Source organism: Microtus pennsylvanicus, chromosome 9 (genome assembly GCF_037038515.1).
Source record: "Microtus pennsylvanicus isolate mMicPen1 chromosome 9, mMicPen1.hap1, whole genome shotgun sequence".
Lineage (NCBI taxonomy): Eukaryota > Metazoa > Chordata > Mammalia > Rodentia > Cricetidae > Microtus > Microtus pennsylvanicus.
In genome coordinates, this window is record NC_134587.1 from 6,194,023 (window position 1) to 6,213,774 (window position 19,752).

Here is a 19,752-nt window from a genome sequence, read left to right on the forward strand (position 1 = left end):
TACATGTAATAAAATTCTTAGACTTCCAGTTAGAGGAAGTGCACAAGAATTGTTTGTGTGAGAGCCATTGATATACAAACATGTAGAGATGAACAATAACCTTGTTGAATGTTACTTGCTCTTAAAAATATATTTGCAAGACATGGGCATTAATAGATGGCTCATTCAGGAAAGAGATTTTTAAATTCCTCGGGGCCCAAATAAAAAGTTACATATGCAGTGTGTGCTGGCAGTCCCCCTCTCGAGGAGCAGAGACAGGGGGATCCCTGTGGCTGGCTGGTCAGTCTAGCAAAGTCATAAAGCCCTGGGGTCAGTGGGAGACCCTTCCTCAAAAAAAAAGTGGAGAGCAATTGAAGAAGATACCTAATATGGACCTCTACCCTCCATATATCGCACACGAGAGAGAGAGAGACAGAGACAGAGAGACAGAGAGAGACAGAGAGAGAAAAAAATTATCAGGGCTAGGGATATAGTTTAGTTGGTAGAGTGCTTTCCTGCTATTACACAGAACCCTGGGTTTGGTTGCCAGCACACATATACTTAAGAGTGATGGTGCACACATATATTGCTTAAAAAGTGGAAGCAGGGGGGATCAAAAATGCAAGATCATCTTTAGTCACATAGTAAAACTGGCTGGAATGCTTGAAGCCCTGACTTCAATAAATAATGAATAAATAAATAATTAAGCAAATGAATAAATGAGTTGGGCTCTGTGGAGTTCAGGATAAAGATTTACAGACGATGTATTACCTGTGTCTTGAGAAAGCTCTAACCAGGAGCACTGCTGTTCCTTTTGTCCTGTTCCGTCAAATCTGCATGTAAGTCAGTAGGTTCCTGGCTGAGGATATTTACACACCTATAAATGGAGATAAACACAAAGTATTCGGCAGACTGAGCAAATACCAAGTCTTACACATACCCAAGGTGGATTTTTTTTTCAGTTGTGTGTCTTTTAACTGTGATAATGAAATCCCACTTTATTTTAAACGTTACTGACTTCACAAGAACCTTCTAAACACTAAGAAAACTATAACATTAATAATATATAAGAAACCCTTAAAAATCATATGATACCAAATTTGTGTCTTCATTGGAAAGGCTGGAGGAAGTGTGGCCATCCATTCATTTGAGATGTCTCCAGAGTGCCTGCCATGGGCCTGGCGCTGTTCCAGGAGCTGGGATGATCTTGTGAAAAAAAAAATAGCTGTTTTTTTTTTTTTTTAATGAATGACTTCCAAAGAGGAGACAAGGAACATTCTTGGGAACGGGGGGGCAGCCCCATGATGAGGAACCCTCTTCTGAAGGTAGTAATTGGGCATTCTGGAATAGAGAAAGGGGACTAAGACCTTGGGAAACGGGGAAGAAGATGTTATATGTAGAGTGAATTGATCAAGGCTATCACCATGTGGTAACTGCAGACAGTGCTAACTTGTATGAGTTCCTTTAAAGTGTGGTGGGAAAGCCTTTCACTTTGACATCATCAGATGGAAGTCTTTAAGCAGTTTGCTTGGTTGAAAGGGTGAGAACCAAGTGTAGGAGAGGATGGCTCCCTGTAGACCTGGTAAGAGCTGGTAACTGGGGCAGACAAACGTGATCTGGTACCATGGAATGACACAGAAAGAAGCTAGGTTTGCGGTCTGTGTGGGAGGTAGGAACTATGGGATTTGGCGGTAGCTGGGATACAGGTGAGAAGCTAAGGGAGCATCAACGAAGAACACGTGTTCAGATCGTGCTCACATCCCGACTTTCAGTGGCACATTCTCTGGCCATTCTAAACCTTTTAGTTTCTCCTTCTGTGGCAGTAGTTGATTCTTGAGCTCGTGCTATCAGTATGTCTTAAGCATGGCTCCTGGTGTTAGGAAGTGTTAGTGAACGGAAAAAAGGTTCCGGCCTTGCTGGAGGTTATATTTCTGTACTGCAGTCCTGTCTTTTATTTTGTTTTGTTTTTGTTTTTCTTTCCTGGTAATTCGTAACAAAATTTTATGTGTCTCATTGGTCTCTAATTATTTTAGAGACCCACTTTTCAGAGTCCACGTTTCTGAGAGAGAGAGAGGAAGCAAAGGCTAGTTCAGATAACTTCTACATAGGTTTGCCTATGGAGTTTTTATGGTGTTTATAGGTTTGATTTGAGTTGGACAATACAGAGCTACCATCGCGTCATTGAAACACAATCCTTTTTACATTAAAGGGGGATTATTTACTCTCCCAAGAGTTACTCTGAAACTGCAGGTCGCTCCAGTGATGTAATTACGTTGGTCAGTTAGTCTGTGTCCCCGTCAGAAGGAATTCATACAAAGTACTGATGCAGCCCTGTCTGTGGCCACCACCAACTACAACAGTACAGAGTGAAGAAAAGGGAAGCTGAAATTTGGATTTTATCTTTAAAAAAATGGCCATTTCAGACTCCCAAAGGGTTCAAATATATTAAATTCTTATCGGATTTGTTTTGTGAATTTATACCAATTATAAATCGATTATTTAACAAGATCATGCTCATGTTCACAGAAAAAAAAAGTAAGCACCCATAGAAAAATGAGCTCTGGTTAGGGCTCTCTGAGTGTCTGCACGGACCACAGATATCATGGTTCAGGCTTCCCAAGACAGACAGGCCATAAACAAAGAGGACGCTGCCTCCATTTCAAGGCCCAGTGTGGTAGTGTTGCCACCAAGGTGCTGTTGCTAGCACAGTGCTATGTTAAATGCAGCTACCCTGTGGACTAAGAGCTCCTGAGGTGTGCCCAGGAAGTCAGTACTCACCTGTGATCTCGTGTCCAAGGAAAAGGCTTATGAGCTCCAGGATGCTGCGCTCTGATCGCAGGGATGGAGGTGCAGCTCAGAGGGAGGAGGTTTGCACACCACGCAGGAAGCCCTTGTTTAGTCCTCGGGACCTTGTATACCAGGCACGGTGGGGCAAACCTGGAATCCCAGCACTTAGGAGATGGAGATGGGAGAATTAGGAGTTCAAAGTCATCTTCAACTCTCTAGTGAGCGGGAAGCCAGCCTGGCATACATGAGACCCTGTCTCAGAGGAAAAATAAAAGAATGGACCTCATTTGTGAGGAGTAGACCTGTACCCTTGGCGATGTTCATAATTATCGATGGGAAATAAGACTATTAATTGGTGTATAATAGCAGGGCTCTTATAATAAAATACAAATGTTATCCCCTTCATCTTATTCATTAATTCATTCAAGGTATTTCACTGAGTACCTTTTCTAGACAGTGCAGTAGGCAAAGCAGAGAGCCAAAGCTATTGTTTGACCCCAAAGAACTTTGCTTTTTCTAGAGAAGAGGGTACAGACACAGTAATGCCTAAGCCAGTGTCTTAAATATTGTAATAAATGTTGCAGTAAATACATTTCAGGCTTAGAAGAAAACAAAAATACTTTTCTTATAAATGTAGAGAATATATCCTGTGGAGGTGGGGAATGGAATCTAAAATGCAGCTTTAAACAAAAAGACTCAAAATAAGACAAAATGGGAGACACATCCTGGGAGGTATGGCATGAATGAAACAATAGAACCCAGAACACATGCCCATTCAATTAGGAGATGATAAATAAACAAGTAGGCATTGCTCTCGATGGAAGTCTGTGTTAACAGATTTTATAGAACATAAAGGAGTAAATCGTTCTGTTAAATATGAAGAGGGCAGTAGGTGCTGAGTTGAAGCCATGGGAAGGGAACCACGGTGTCGCTAATGAGAACACTCCCAGAGTCTGTCAAGACTCTAGGCACTATCCTAAGAACTTACATCATTGTTTCTCTCAGCCCTGCTCCGGAGATAATATTATTATTTTATTCTTGCTCTTCAGACGAGAGAATTATATCTTAAAAGGCAATTAATTCATGGAATATTCAGTTACTGAGTAGCAGAGTGGAGATTTGAATGACTATGTTGAATTTTAGAGTCTATATAACTCACCAAGGAAGGCCACAGAAAACACTTGAGTAGGAAAATGGTTGATTCAAGACGCTCTCAAGAATTCCATTGGCTAATACTGAGTGCAGTTGGTAAACATTTGATGTGAGCGCACTGGAAATGCTGAGGGGTCCCATCTGGGGTACCACATGTTACTAAGGAAACTGAGGTTCCCTTCTCAACGTTCTTGGTCTCCTTCATAAAAGAATTCAACAGCAGGCTCAGTAGGATATTCAAGGACATTTTTATCACAGGTAAAAAGAAAAACCACAGGACAGGTAAGCTGTAAGTCTCAGTCGCTGCATCAGGAAAGGAGGTAGAGGAGAGAGAGAATCCCTTTTAGAGTTAGGTGTGGAAGCAAAGCAGCCAGGTAACCAAAGGAAGGTAACTCGGAAAAAGCATAGCAAAGCCCAGAGTACACAAGAAAGGATGTGTAGGCTCTGGCCAGCGTCTGAACGAAAGATGCATGAAAGAGAGAAAAAGGAGAAATGCAGCTTTCTGTGTGAGGGCTCTAAGAGGCTGGGGCCCCTGACAGTCACAGAGCAAGGATGCTGGGAAGGAAAAATCATTCTCATTAAAGAGACAATTATTCTTCCACTTCTTCAGAGTAGTGTTGCATGAATCTGCCCTCCCAAGGGGTGGTCTCTTAGTAGGATGATTGATCTGTCTGAGTAGATTAATTCTTATGTTTGGGTTATCTTGGAATGATAGGTCTCCACCCAGTAGGAAAGAGTGTTCCCTTAATGGCCTCCAGTGCTGTTATAGTGAGGTATAGATGCTATTCTGTTCATTCATTCATTTATTCAAGGTATTTCATCAAGTGCCTTAGACTCCATAGGGGAGCAAGCAGTGTGGGTCTCGGTGCAGATGATGGGACGAGTGTGGTAAGCAGAGGGAACTGATGTTACACAGATCACTAATCCCTCTGGAGAACTCGGAAGTAACATCACAGTATCAGGTCTCCTACAGCCTGAATGGGAAACCCCTGGTGCTAGACTGTGAAATAGAGACCCCTAGGGAGTACGAGCCGGGTGGGGGCAGCTCCCTTGGCAGGGCTGTGATAGCTCCTTTTCATCTAGAGCAGGTTGGAGGGATCTGGAAGGTGGCTCGAAACTCAGAAGAGCAACAACTTAGATGTGGGCTCGTATTCAACCAGAGGAAGAAAGGTCACAAACAACTAATGCTAAACCATACTAGAGACAATGCTAGTGTGGGCTACTCTGGAAGGGGTTAAAAGTTGAGGGAAAAGCAAGCAGTTGTGACTGCAGCTCCTAGGATGTGGTAAGTTTTCCTCAAGAGTGGAATGTCTAAAGAAAGTCCGGAGTGGGGGGACCACAAGATACATAGTTGCTGCCCATCCGTCCAAGCTCCTCCCATCCTTCAGACAACTACTTACTTGCCACCTCCCTAGAGAGCTTTTGTCCCACCTACAATCTCCCTCAGGGAGATATAAGCCATCTTCATCCCATTTCCCACCAATAGAGTCTGCCTGCTTCTGGTTGCCGGGGGTGGGACTTGTTAAAACAAAGGTTTGCAGAGCCCCACCCCCAAAGACCTGAGATGGGGACTAGGAATTTGTTTTTCACACCCAGTTTGGGGAGATGCTGATGTAGCTCATCTGGGGCCCACACTTTTTGAACCCTGACTGAAACGAAGCATTTATAGAAAAATAAATAAAGTCTGGAAATTCGCTCATCACAGATCCAGAGGTGGTCCTGAAAAATACTCCAGGCAGGTGGAGAATACTTTGTCTCCTGACCCATGGGCTCCTTAAGAGAGATGCATCATGGGTGGAAGTTTGATTTCACAAAAGGACTAAATCCCAGCATGACTGTCTTTTCTGTTAGTCCTTGGAGAGTAAATATTATGTCAGACACACGCAAGTGTTAGTTAGAGGGAAATAAGCTCAGATCTAACCTAGCACGTTCCCATTTGGTGTGCTGTTTTACCATTACACACGCCCGCGCTAACAGAGCCCGGAGAAGCGCGCTAGAGCTGATTTCATGATCACCACTCCGAACTCTGCATCCGATTATTCTATTAGGCGGCTCACCTTTCCCTGCTCATGCCTGTGCAAACCCGACATGATGGTTTTGTACGTCTAACTGTTGGCTCTGGCTGTACTAAGTTGCACAGTGTTGTGCAAACATGAGTGAGATGTTCTCTAAGCAAATTCACCTGTACTGGTGACAAAACCACACACAGTCCCCACCCCCCAGCCACAGCCACGTTGTGCAACATGGGCAGATCACCGCCCTCATTCCGACCACAGAGCCAAATGGCAGGCTGAGATAGAGGGGGCCCGAGTTAAATATAAGAGTAGATACTGAATCATTTCACTCCCAGGCCTAGACAAGTGCCAATTTCAACACCATCATTCCCCCATATAGCTGAAATTAGGGTTTTGAGTTGGACTGCATTGACATCACTGCTAATCTTGTCAACATCAAATTGTCATCAGCTTTAGTCTTTTTTAATTATATGCTCTGGATCTTTACTTAAAACCTAAATTTCCACGGGAAAGAAAGCGATTTTCTCCCCCATTCCACATAGCTAGTAAATAAACTGTTTTCTGCTAACAGAACACAAAGCAGGTTCATTTGGGAACAGGTTCTGCTCTGAAATAAAAAGCAAATTTAAATTTTAGATCCAGCTGCCCGTTTATGAAAAGGAAAAAAAAAAGCAACCTCTTGTAATCTATGGGATACCACGAATTCCAAATCATTGATTGAGCTCTGTGACTATTGAGCTGTTTTGTTGGGAGTGAAACAGGTATCAGATTCCTCTTGCCACAGTGGAGTATGGGGGACTGAGAAAAAAACAAACAAACAAACAAAAACCCAAAAAACAAAGAAAGTGACTTGTCAGTCTTTTAGGATATATTTGGTTGGCTGCCGTCAGAAGGTGGCCTGCCCTCTCCCTGGAATCCTGTTGCAAACACACTCCTCTGTAGTAATTAGAGCTAGGCAGCAATTAGGGACTTGTGATTTGTTCGGAGGCACTGCCTGCCGGCCTTTCCTAGCGCCACACCTCGCAGGAGCTCCGGGTGGAGAGGATGGAAGGATTTATCTCTCAGAGTATTGCCCCGCTGAGTGCAGGAGCGAGGGTTTGAGCGGGCCGGTAATCTTTAAAGCGAAGGTAAGCTTTGCTGACTGCTCGGCGTTCGCACCGCGGGGAACTTCTCCACGAAATGTGTGACAGAAATATAAAATTGTTCAAAGCAGCTGCAGGAAAAGAAAAACATCAGAATCGGGGAGGGGAGGGAATAACACTTGCTAATTTTAAGACACCCCCGACCCCCCGCCGCGCGCGCTCCTGGGCTTCTGGTTTTCCTAACTTGTTTGTATTTAAAGTGTTTTGTGGAGGCACTTAGCTAGAGATCATAAAGAAGTGATTGGATGATTCCCTGTGCTGTCTGTCTGAGCTACAGTTCCTTTTCCTTTTGGAGTTTGTCTTAGAATAACTGCTGGTCACCAAGCGAAGTGTGTATTTAACCCAAGCGTGTGGGAATTGCCTCTTTCTCTTGTCTTTAAGCCCAGGATGTCCCTCACCTCTGAGTCCACATTCATATTGACAAAGCCTGCAATAAAATGGGGTGACGCGCGTGGTTTGTACTTCTGTCACACGGTTTTTATGACGGGCACGGTGCAAGCTGTAATGTTCCATCTAGTTTTAGTCAAACTCAGGGGTTTCATGTTTGTTTCCAGTGCTGGGCACAGAAGTCTCTCGGGGCAGCCTGTAAGCTTAGCTCCTCCAGAGGGAGTAGCGATTGCTCTAAGGATGGGTGGATTTCGTGTGTATAAAACAGGTGCTTGGAGCATCCTCACTTCTCCTTGAAGGTTACCACTTTGTTTTCTCGTCATTCTTTCCCTTTTCCTTTCGATATTGCTGATGATGATAAAACGCGAGTACATGTTACTTCTGGAAAGGGACCTGGGAACCCTTGGCAGCAGGAAGGTGTTTTTATCTCCCGGTCCCCAGTGGGATTTTAGATGGTTTGGAAAATATTGAAATGGTTCTTGTATTTTGCCTCACTGGTGGATTCAAAGTATACACACCCAGGGTTCCGTGAACTCTTGCGACAAAAACGAGTGTGTTAAAGCCAAAGCTCATTCATGTTCCCAAGGTCCTTCATGCTCTGTGATGTGTGGCCTCTCGGGCTGTGCTGCTGAGTTCAGCCATCATAGCGGAAGGGCACCTCACTGCAGAAAGATGCCTCTAGGCTTCTCTCTACTGTCGTTGTTTGATACGATCCCTTTCTTCTATTGTCATTTGTTATGTGTGCATGTGATACCTGTGTATGCATGTGTTCATGTGTGCATGTGATACACGTGTATGCATGTGTTCATGTGTGCATATGATACACGTGTATGCATGTGTTCGTGTGTGTATGCACATGGAGGCCAGGGGTCTATCACTCTCCCCATGACATTTTGTGATCGAGTCCCTATTGGTCCTGGAGCTCACTGAACAAGACTAGCTGCCAGGGAACTCCAGGGATCCAAACTTGGGCCATCATACTTGGATAGCAAGTGGTTTACAAACTAAGCCATCCCCCATAAGGCCCTGCATGTTTACCTTCTCGTGGGATTGTTTGTTTATGTGTTCCACTTCATTTGTCAGAAAAGCATAGGATGATCACAATCCACCTAGGGCTCTAGAAGACATCTTATTAAATACATATGTCAGAAGGCTTCTTAAGGTATGTGGTGGGACCATGAGCCCTGAGGTGAAAAGGGATAGTGCTTGTATGAACCCGGACACAAGACTAAGTTTCTATAAAAATACATCCTAAAAGCTCCTGGCGCATTTTAAAATAGAAACTAAAAGTCTATGGGAGCCTATGAGTTCCTAACTTGCCCCACACGGTTTCAAGTTGGGCAGATAGCACTGTGGACGCACATAGGAAATCAATCTCCAGCTGTTGCAACCAATTGAGACATACATGACCGGAGATGTGTGGCCTAATAGAATTCTGGTGTTGTGGCCAGATCCTCAAGTAGTCTCACTCTCTGTCTGTCAGTGTACAGAGAAGTCAGAATTAACCCAGCAAAGCTGCAAAGGAGGCAGAGGCAAAAATCTTGTGAGTAGATTAGTTCCCAGTACTATTATGGTGAGGGGTGGACAAAGAGACAGTAAGACAAAACAGACAGAGGACAGACCAGAGCATACAGAACCTGAAGAGGACAGAAGAGATGAGTGGCCGGGGAAGATTGGGATTCAGGATTAGGGTGATGGGGATGAGAAAGACAGAGGTCTAGCTTGTGGGAAAAGAGAGAGAGGGGACAGGCAAATCAACCCACGTTTAAAAATACGGAGAGATGATACCATTTGGGAACGTCCTGGAATATGCCTCATCACAGTAAATTCAGTGAGCATCAGGTCCATTTTTTATGGTTTTATTTTTCTTTCCGTTGGTGTCTGTTCAAGCAGGGGTTACTTAAAAGGTTGTGTGAAGTCCAGAAGAGACCAAGAGTTAAAGTAAATGTGTTCAAAAGAAAACATTGCCATTCCTTTGCCGCCCTGTGACATAAATCATTGAAAAGAAGAATAATGAGCAGCACCATGCATTCTTTACCTTCGTGGGACTCCTCATTAAAAGCCCATTATGTCCATCATTCTCCACAGTTTTCTGATGAGCTCAGGATTGTACGGGGTAAGCAATTCCGTGAGAAGGAAGTGTACAGGAAGAAACCAGCAGTGAGCCCTAGACTAGCAAATTCATGTCTTGAGCGGGCAAGGGAGACTCATTTGGAAAGTCAAAAAGCTATTCCAGGCAAGGAAATACTATCTAGCTTGGATAGAATCACATCGTTTGCAATAATATGGATGACACAGTTTGATGAGTGTCTTATTTAGGGTTTCTATTGCACTACAAAACACCGTAACCGAAACGCAAGTTGGGAGGGAAGGGTTTCTTCGGCTTATGCTTCTGCAGTACACTGTTGATCTTTGAAGTCAGGGCAGGAACTCAAACAGGGCAGGAACCTGGAGGCAGGAGCTGATGCAGAGGCCATGGGGGGAGGGTACTCCTTAATGGCTTGCTCTCCATGGCTTGTTCAGCCTGCTTCCTTACAAAACCCAGGATCATCAGGCCAGGGACAACATCACCCACCATGAGCTGGACTTCTCCCCCATCAATCAGTGATTGCAAAAATGCCTTATAGCCAGAACTTATGGGGGTATTTTCTCAATTGAGTTTCCTTCCTTTCAGATAACTCTAGTTTGTGTGTCAGGCTGACGTAAAACTAGCCAGCACAATGAGCTAACTAGCGAGAAAAACGTTACACATCGCCTATGTGGAATCTTCAACAAAATGCGAAAGAATAAAAACAAAACAGAAAGGAGCTTACCAGAGAAGGGGTGCGGGGAGGGCAGAGGGCAGTGTAGGTCTGAGGGTGCACACCTGTATTTATGTAGCAAGGATAGACCTAGAGATTCCTCAGACAGCGCGAAGGCAACTATAGTTAATGATATCATTTGGCATAGTAGAGATTTTTCTGGGGATAGATTGCATGTGCCCTCACCACACACAAAGGTAATTGTGGGATGATGTTAAAACTGCTTACCTAAAGTAATCACCAAATGATGCTTAACGTAATATACACTATATATTATTAAAAACCTTTTTCTACAGAGAAGAACAGCAAGACAGAAACACATTGAAGTCAAGCTAGAGAATAAAAATTGCCATGACTTCGATGTGTGTATTCTTTAAGTTTGAAAGAAAGAAAGGAAGAAAGAAGGAAGGAAGGAAGGAAGGAAGGAAGGAAGGAAGGAAGGAAGGAAGGAAAGAAGGAAGGACGTGGGAGGCAGCCTGGTTAGTGAGATTGCCTGCCTTGTCAGGGCAACCTGAGTTCAGTCCACATAAACCACTGAAAAAAATACCAGGCATGATGGCTTATACTTGAAATCCCAGGGTGGAGGGACACAGATGTTTGGAATCCCTAGCCAGACGGCCTAACCTACTTGGTTAGTAGCAGGTCAGTTAGAGACCCCGTCAGATAGATAGATAGATAGATAGATAGATAGATAGATAGATAGATAGATAGATGGATGGATGGATGGATGGATGGATGGATGGATGGATGGACGGATGGACAGATGATGGATGGATGGATGGATGGATGGATGGATGGATGGGCAGATAGATAAAATGTAAACCGTGATGTGTGATGCTTTGGAACTACATACATTCAAGGTATTCCTCTGGACTTCACAGACACATATGCACATGTACTAACACACACACACACACACGCACATGCACACACACACGCACATGCACACACACGCACATGCACACACACACGCACATGCACACACACACGCACATGCACACACACACACGTACATGTACTAACACACACGCACATGCACACATACACACGCACGCACATGCACACTCACACGTTTCTGTGCACACAGGAAAAAGGAGGAAATCCCATAAAAGAGAAGCAGGGACAAAGCCAGTGTGACAGTACAGGAGTAAACACAATGTGCAGGACCGGGATGTCATTTCTGAGGAATCACTCCCATGCAGACAGTCCGGGGTGTTCAGGCAGGGCCTTATCTGATGCTGTTTTGCATATCACTCAGAGCTCAGGAGCCGCTGCTTGACTGAAACAAGTAGAATCAATTGCTAAGATGGCAGAGGTGGCAGAGTTCCAAGAAGTCAAGCCAGGCGCTGGCCCAGCCTGCTAAGCCCCCACCACAGCCCCTGTGGAGTGTAATCGCCCCTGGGCTACGGGCTGTTCCGTGTTTATCATGATGAGGGTGGTAGCAAGGTACCTCTGGTCGCCCAGCTCCTGCGCTTGGAGGAATTTGATGCTCTGCCTAGCTGGGCTGTTGCATCCCGTGTAATTGTTGCTTTCTGGTCTGTTTTTGCTACACAAGAAAAAAACGATGGGGTGGACATTTTAGGAGACAAAACTGGGAAATTCTAAATGGGGAAATGGTATTGGTTCCAGTCCTCTTTGCAAAAAATGAGGCACACACAGCCACTATGCTTCCTTCCCTCTCCTGAGCCTCTCTCAGCCATTGCCCCATATCAAGCATAGTGTTACCTCATGGCTCACACCTGCTCATCACGTTGCCTGGTGTAGTGAGGTCACACAATCCCATAGCAGGCTTCCCTGGGGGTATAGCAGTGGTCTTCATGCTGCATGTGTCCCTGAAGGTTAGCTGGGAGCCATCTCTGCTCCTGGGGAGAATGGCTTCTTTGATGGTAGAAGCTCAGGAGAATCCCCTTTGATGATGGCTGCCATGGTTGCTAACTGTCCCCTGGCAGTTTTCCTGAATGCTCGGTAGCTATTATTCCAGTGACTGGGAAGAAGCTCATGCACAAGGTAGGACAGTGGACTTTGCCTATTATTCCCAAACTGTGCTTTCTAGGAGCCCATGGCCTTTGGGTGGGTGGAGGGGGGGATGGGAACAACAGTTTTTGAAAAGCTTTGAAGTGTTTGGTTAATATTTAAACCCAGGAAACCTCTTCTCTTTATCAAGGTGGGAGCAGGAGGCTCAGGCAGAGCAAATATTAACTGTGTTTCCGTAAATTGAGCAAGCTTGGGGGAAGGTATCATTTTAAAAGCCCAATTTATACCCGCCACAATTCCTCCCCCACCGCCGCTTTTAGTTCATAGATGTAAATAGCCTAAATATTGAATGCAGGAACTGAACTTCTTTCTCACCAGGGCATGGAGCATTTTGTGTCCTGGAGCTAGGATTTGCAGCAGCAGCTGGTGCCCTGACCTCCTGAATGACTGTATCCAGCCCCTTTCCTGCTGGCCCTTTATGCCAGGCTGGCCCAAAGGGAGCCAGAGGTCAGAAGAGCCTGCTCCTGTGATCTGCTCCCATGGAAGGCCAGTAGCCATTGCTTGGGGAAATGTGTCTTTTTCGGATAGTGAGGTCATTAACGTTCTGATGTTATGTCTCTCTAAACCCACCAACCCAAGTCTGAGTACACCCGATCACAATGCTGTTGGACTTCATTATATTGATCCAAGCCATGTGGTTAAAAGCCTGGTTTTAATGGACTCTCTCCTTTCCCATTGGGGAAATTTAAAAACTCATTCAAAATGAGGTGTCACAATCATTCCTGTGTTCTCCTTTAAACTGGGGAGAAATGCCAGTCTGTGGCCACATCAGCTCTTCTGTCAGATTTCTTTCTTCCATTATTCGTAGTGACAAAACGTTGTCATTAAAATCTTCATTTAGAAAAAAAAAGTGCTTTTTTTTTCTGTTGAAATTCCAAGTTAAAAAGCAAAACAGACCCATGCAGACTGAAGTGATTGGAGATAATGGTGCCAGCTGAGGTGATACACGTCTGCTTCCTTGCTTCTTGAGAGGCAGAGGCAAGAAGAACAAGAGACTGGTGATCGCAGCAACACAGGGAGGTCAAACATTCAGGGCCAGCCTGGGCTACAAAAGACCCTAACTCAACCCTTCTCCAACACCGCAAGAAAGAAGATCATGAAAATACCATGTAATCGGTATGCAACTTGGTTGTGCCAACTTAAATATTCAAAATGGTGACCCTGGGCAGTGGGCTCTTTATTCACCAGTCAGGTGCAGTAGTGAAATCTTATTTTACTCAAATCTAAATGATGTTTATCTCTAATATGATATGAGATAGAACTTCTCGGGAACTATTTGATCACTTGAGAAGCAGTGTTGTCTCTCCTAGGAAAGTCTGTATTTTCAGGACACTTGCTAAAATAAGCCATAGCTCCGGAGCGCTGTTAGCTTTCCGTCGTGTAGTGCGGGGACAGCGAAGCCTTGCTGTGTCTGCCTGGCAGTTGGGATGCCAAGGCTGGGAGTCACTCAGCTGGCATAGCTTCAAACCATCTCCCTGAGCCTTTTGGCCAGAAAAATGTCACCAGGCTCCCGTGACCTCTTAGGCCATGCCTGTCCTCAGACAATTTTAGTAGGTCCGTGTCTGGAGACCACTCTGGCTTCTCTGAACGCTTGGTAATTTAGGAAGCGGCACATGGCGTTCCCTCTCTGGAAGTTGGGTGTATTAAAATGCTGCTCGCAGCCCCTGAGGAGGCGTCTGTTAGGAGCCCGGTTTCCCTTCCTCAATCCTGCACAGCCGTACTTCATGCTACTGGGGAACAGGTTCTGACCATCTCAACCTAAGTTGTGAAATGTCCCTGCTTTTGTCTCCAAAGATTGCAACCGCCTCAGCAAAGCACGCCACATGCTTACCTAAACCATCAGTGTGCACGCCGTAGTTAATAAATCTCACTCATTCCTCGAGCGTTTTAGTATAAGAAATTCGGTATGTGGGCCAGATAGTCAGAGAGAAATCGATAGCTACCTGCCTGTGTGTACTCTACGGCCACAGCATGAGAAAAGCTATCTTCCTGATAAATTCATCATTCTGTATAAAAGCTGTGCGTTACAGCTAAACTGAAGGACATCATGGCTTACCATCCATCACGACGCGGCTTCGCTGCTGTTTTCTCATGCGCAACCTCATTACTGTTTGCACACTAGAGCATGGGGCTGCCAAGGATTTCCTTGTCAATGCAGCCTTCCCCTGGGCTCCTGCCGTGGCGGATGCTGAGGAATCTCCCTGCAGGCTGAGGGGCATGGGAAACCTTTGCTACTCCAAAGCCCAGAAGCCAACAGTTAACACTGTAGAGACGCAGCAGGCTGAAGAGGTGGATCAGTGGCAAAGAGCATGCATGTCCTGCTCTTCCAAGACCTGGGTTCCATCCCCAGCACCTACGTGGAAGCTCACACATTTCTATTAACTCCAGTACCAGGGACTCTCATGTCTTCTGCCCTCCGTGGGCACCAGGCACACATATCGTACATACGATTACATACGTGCAAGCAAAACATTCCTACGCATTAAATTAAAATAATAAATCTTTTTAATTGTATAGCCTCAGACTTCTAGATACACACTAGCCTCTTGGACATCGGACTCCAGTCTCTTTCCTAAGGCCAACAAAGAAGTCCCAGCATCATGGCATGCTCATTAACTGACCAGTCACTTCGAGCACAGTCAAGGAAGCCATGGAAAGGAAACCCAGAACTCAGTTAACACACTAACAGCCTGCCAGTATTCAAAGAGGTCCTCTTTACTGGGGAGCTTTCCTCTTATCTGTAGAAAGGTTTGCTTATCAGACTGATCCTGTTGTTCAAAAACAGCTGTTAATGCACAAAGAAAGGCACCCTGGGAGCTCTTTTCCTCGCCGTGGTTTCTCGCCAGCGTTCCATTACTCACTGTAGTATACAGTTGGGTAGCGTTTGTTCTCACTACCGGAGTCAGTGGTTGTCAATGTTTTGCTGTATAAGGTCCCGATATTACCTTATTCCTTCTCTAGTGGATGGGTTAGTTGGCTATCTTCCAGCTGGAACGACTGTTGCTATGGCTATTCTCTAATACACACTACTCTGTGAGGCATCTGTCTGGAAGCAGAACCGCTGAATCATGGGGCATGATGTACCATGCTTGCGGGAACGCTGTCAAATAGGTTTTTCCAAGTAGTTGTAGCAATTTGTGCTTCATTATTGACTGCCTGATTCCTCGACGCTTCGTCTGTCTTCAGTGCAGATGTGACCTCATGGCTATGTAGTAGCATCTCCTTACAGTTATAACTCTCACTTCCTGAATGTCTAGTGGACCACGTTTTGTAGGATTCTTAGCCATTTTAATAACTACTTTGTGAAATGACTTTTTGGGGTTTTCCTCATTTTTCTTGTTCTAATGTCTTATTATCTTTATATAGACAAAAAACCTGAATATATATATTATCTATACTTTATCTCTGTGTGCGTCTGATTAGATCTCCCCCACCTGCCTTTCACTTGCTTGAAGGTATGTTTCTGTTTGTTTGTTTTGCTGTACCCTTGTTCTTAGTAGGCTATGTCCTCAACCTTTTCCTTCTGTTATCAATATCTTCAACTTCCTGTTTAAGAAACATCTGTATATTCCCAGCAATGAAAACCAGGAGTCAGAAGTCAGATTGCCTGGATTTGAACTCTTGCACCTGTGTGAAGTTGGACTCGTTTCCCATCTCTGAAATCAGGGTAATAATAATAATACCCTGTTTGTTCATTGGCCCGTTGTAAGGATCAGATGAGTATCTAAGTATAAATATATGTGCCATCTATGAATGCACACTGATATGCATATCTATAGACATATGTGCAGATGAATATCAGTGCCATGTGTAACATACTTGGTTCATTGTCCCGTGCTATTCTATAACCATTTTGGAAGCAAAGTTTTAACAATCTCGGTCATTATTCACGTAGCCACCTCCTAGTGGGCCTGCTTGGTCAGTGACCTCTCGGTCTTTTATATTTTCCTAACCCAACGGCCTGGGAGAAGAGCAAGGGTGCTCTGTTATCGAATGTGCTGGTCAGAGGGGTGAAGGGCCTCAAATCTGGGAAAGCAATGAAAATTAAAAAAAAAATGAACTGCCACTCATTTTAATTCCTTTAGGGAAATCTTGGGGCGGTCCGTGTTTGGCACATACAGCATGCTAAATTTTCTCTATCAGTCCATGCCGGAAGGGACATCCCTGGCAGTGGCCTGGGGAGAAAGTCCTGCGTGGTGAAGAACAGGCTTCATTTCACTCAGTAAACCCTTCTTCATTTGAGTTGTCTGGCTCTCATGTATAAGACTTAGATGTTTTGTTCGTTTCTGTTACGGAACAAAGATGAGGCACCAGGAGGGCTTGGGATTATAACCTAAAATGGCCTTCCAGACCACATTTCTAAAGGTCAGAGACTAAGACAATAATTCCAAGTGTCACTTGGCCCTCAAATGAGCTTTCATTGTGATGGATTATGACATAACCCATTGACATGATAAGGTACCTATTATGTTACAGAGGCAGTTGACTGAAATAATAGGATTCTTCTTTATGATCACAGTGGTGAGTCTTTCACATATTACTGGTTTCATCAGATAGATAAATATAACTTCTATTTGTTGGGACTCAGAAAACTCTAAATGTGCCCCCAAAGTAGGGTGCTTTGCTATGCTGAGCATAGTGAGTTGATAAACTGTACCCCCAAAGTAGGGTACCCTGTCATGATGAGCATGGTGAGTTAACAATTGGAAGGCCCCAGAAACATGGGATTAAGGTCTCTCTGAGCTTGACTCTCCTTCTGGACATTGAACGTGAAGCCAGCGACTGCTCCTCCCTTTTCTTCCCACCCCCACCAAAAAGAGAATTCATTAGAACCAGAGAAAGGGGGGGTATTTTTTTCATTTTAGCAGGAAGTTTGATACATACTTGGACTATAAACATCCTCATCAAATAAAGTGAAACCCTATTTTGACTTTGTTCATTTCTGTGAAATTCAGCACTTTCTACGCTGGCCTCAAGGGGTTAGCTTCCTAGATTGGACTGTGTTACTGTGATAAAATACTGACCAAATCAGCCTGAGGAAAGAAAGGGTTTGCTTCATCTTTCAGGTTACAGTTCACTATCAAGATAATTGAGGCAGGAACCTGGAGGCCGGAATTGTTGCAGAGACTCTAGAGGAACCCTGAGTACCAGCTTCCTTCCAGCTTGTTCAGTTAGTAATTCAAGAACAGTGACAACAAAAACAACCAAATCTGCCGGTTTGGAGGGGTAGCTCATTGGTAAGAATGCCTGCTGAGTTTGGGTCTCACTTATAGAAGAGTCCCTCAGGATCCAACGTTCCTGTCACCCCAGTGTTGGAAGCTGTTGGGTAACGGGGCACAGAGACAGGAGGATGGCTGGAGCATGTTGCCTGCCCAGCACAGATAGCTTCAGGTTCAGCAAGAGATCCTACCTCAGAAAGCGGTGAGCCAGAAGGCCACGGGATAGGCTGCCTGTCCTCCTCTGCCGCTGTGTGGAGCGCACCCACACTCAAGTGCACATTTATGAGCTCTGTCACCCACACACACACCCTTCAGAGTCACAGGTACAGATGAACAAATGGATAATTGCAGAAAGTCAAAGGCAGGGCCACTCTCAGCAGCGGATCGCATCACTTTGCCCTGGGTGTGTGTCCGCGCACGCGCATTTGCATCTAAGCTGGAGGCCTCCTTGTATCTTAATAAACTGCACTTTACTTAATAACTGCCCTTTCCCCTTAACCCCCAAGCTTGCTTTTTTATAAAGTTAAATATTGTTCCTGTCTCATGACAGCAGCAATGCAAAGGGGCACTTTTGCATGGAAGTGCTCATTATTACATTGTTAACCTTTTCGTTTGTTCTTTTTTTTTTCTCAGCAAGTCTTTGGCTCTTAGAAAAACTGAACATTTTCTTGTAGGGTGCAATGCATTTTAACCAAATTTCTGCTCACAAATCTTAAGTGACTTTCTGGCACCCAAAGGAGACAAGGAAGGCTTGCTAGCAGTAGTAGCAAATCTGGAAAGAAGTGACAGAGGATCAAGCTTCCTACCGTGGGCAGGGTGGGAGGGCGGTTGCTTTGCGCTTTGCCTTTCGTTTCAGTCTGGGAAGCTTCTGCGCTGCAAGCCTTCCGTTTTGACAAAGCCTTGCTAAAAAAACAGACTACAGCAAGACTGAGGTGAAGGTATTGATAAGAGCTTGGTTTGTTTGGAAGATCCATCAGTACTTTAAAACAATCTGTGTTTAACGTGGCAAATTGTGTGTCATTAAAATGCTAATGAATAGTAAGCAGCTGCTAAGTTTTTATGCTAATGAATGGTGGAAGCTAAGTAGTTCTCCAGCCTCCTGTCTATTAGCATAGAGATGTGATTGGGTAAGGAGGGCGGTGAACACTCTGACCTTCATTGACGAGCAATCTGCTTGTGAGTTTGCCCCTTGCTTTCTGTCTGATTGGAGTTTGTTAGCACAGTGGGACTCTCACCACGCCCTGGGGGCCTCCGTGTTACACGCTGTTGGCACGGCCACCATTGAGGCCTTAGAGACAGAGCTTGGTTTTCCTTTCAGAGACCCAACCACCACAAAACAGTTCTGTTCCTACAGTAGGCGACTTAGATTAATCTACCTGCTCACTCTTTGTACTTTACAATTCTAATAATAATTATGATGATAAATTGCTAAGGGCCATTTTCTCTAGCGTTCCATTTAGCTACGATTTTAAAGTAGATCCTTTCAGATATGCCTCTGCGACATCGGGTGCAATGATGTCATACATCATCTTGGATTTTCAGGCTTGAGGTTACCAATGGAGATAGCATTACCTGATTAGGACAATAATCTATAATTAAATGTCGGTGGTGTATACATACCAGACCAAACCAGATTATTTAAATGAGCATCAGGGAAACAAAACAAAACACTGTTTGGTCTATACTCTTGGCTGATGATTCTCTGTACTAAGCCCTCATATGTATTTCCTAATGGCCATGGCTGATCAGAATGGCTATTACAGATAATACTTCAGGTGCCCTTTTTCTCTTATTTCTTTTCCTTTTTTAAATTATATATATATTTAAAGATCAGTGTAAATGAGCTTTGACGCTCTGTTAAACACTAATGCCAATACTCTACACAACTGATTGGCAACATGCCATCATTTTCTTTGGATACTCACTACCAAAACCAGCGATCCCTGAGGCAGGGACGTCAGTGATTTGGGCAATATAAGAGGCTGGTGGCACTTCAGTGGTTGGGGCATTTTCTCTCAGTCCTCATTTCTCCTTGAAGCAAGCGAGAGAGTCTCGGCATGAAATTACTGTGTGATCCAAGACAGGCAAGCCAGGGAGAACTGAGCCCTCGTGTGCTGGTGGTGGTGATGAAGGCCTCAGCCCTCTTCAGAATGCCCCCGAAGTACAATTGATCCACATCCATGATCTGATAAGTAAACATGCAAAATGGGGGACCTTCCCACAGCAAAGGAGCTTT

The 19,752-nt window shown here is 44.6% G+C and overlaps 1 protein-coding gene across 13 annotated transcripts in view; it reads left to right on the forward strand.

The window, feature by feature from the left end:
• Znf385b (zinc finger protein 385B) overlaps window positions 1-19,752 on the forward strand; it is a 352,707-nt gene that overhangs the window by 242,845 nt on the left and 90,110 nt on the right. Inside the window, exons 1-2 of one of the 13 annotated variants that reach the window (XM_075984780.1) lie at window positions 6,824-7,060; window positions 7,630-7,660. The exons of 9 other annotated variants lie outside the window; for them this stretch is intronic. The gene's annotated coding sequence lies outside the window, so the exon portion shown is untranslated. Of the gene's footprint in view, window positions 1-6,823; window positions 7,061-7,629; window positions 7,661-19,752 lie in introns of those variants that run through there. 3 more of the 13 variants (XM_075984778.1, XM_075984775.1, XM_075984777.1) reach the window with 3 other exon arrangements.